Genomic DNA, 1,064 nt, shown 5'->3' on the forward strand with positions numbered 1-1,064 from the left:
CATTCTCTAATTAAATTAGGTCTGGATTAAGTCACCTTGAAATTAGTCTGATAATTATATTAATTAACAAACTATCTCAAGAACAAGACAGTAGACCTTTTTTTATTTTTAACATCTTTGAAAATTGTTCAATACAAAATAATTTAATGCAAACATATTGTAATAAACGCTTATGATTTGGAGTGCATTTGTAACATTGCTACTTTGCTGTTTGTACTGTTTGTACTCTTACTCTAGATAGCATTGCAACAACTCCTGTTATCTGTGGCAGGTCAGAGACAAACACTACAGATCAAAAACTGAACAAGAGCTTATCAACGAGACTTGAAGCGGGGGGAATGTAGAACACTTCAAGAACTTTGAACACATCGTCAACTGCAAAATGATCAAATACTGACTTAATCTGGTCTGGTTTAAACAACTGAAGGATAGCAAAGTGAAGGTTTATCAGAATATCAGAATGCTATTTTGATGTGTGAAACATGGAGGAAGAGTTTGAGGTCATTCTATAAAATGAGAAATCATCTTGAGGCCCCTCTGCTAAAACCTGTGGGCCCTAAGCAGTAGCTTACTTTGCTTATGCTTCTGACTCTGAATGTGGCTTTGTTTTTGTTTTTTTTAAAAACATTTTTATATATGTATTTATTTTTAATAAAAACCACTTTTTTTTTTCTTCCACTTCAGAACTGTGCTGTGCAGTGCTCTGTGTTAGCCTATATAACATTTGAAAAGTTAGCAGTAATGAAACAAAAACGTGAAAAGGTTCAAGGGGTGTCAAAACTTCAGCAATGCGGATGCTATTTTCGGAACAGCAGGAACAGCATGCGTCTGTGGGGGACAGTGTTTTTTGTTACGGGGCTGGTGTGGGAATTATAAATAGGGGATCCTGGGATTCTGCGTCACTTTTCAGGCTGCTTGTCACTGCAGTGTGCAAAAGCCACCGGGGTTGCCACCGCTAGACTGGCTCGAAGACACCCTCTCCTTCTCGGGCTGACCACCGTACCCCCCCCCCCCCCCCCCCCCCCCCCCCCCCCCCCCCCCCCCCCCTCTCTTTCCCCCCCACC

This window comes from Poecilia latipinna, unplaced genomic scaffold (genome assembly GCF_001443285.1).
Source record: "Poecilia latipinna isolate Pla-1442-1.1 unplaced genomic scaffold, P_latipinna-1.0 Scaffold1963, whole genome shotgun sequence".
NCBI lineage: Eukaryota > Metazoa > Chordata > Actinopteri > Cyprinodontiformes > Poeciliidae > Poecilia > Poecilia latipinna.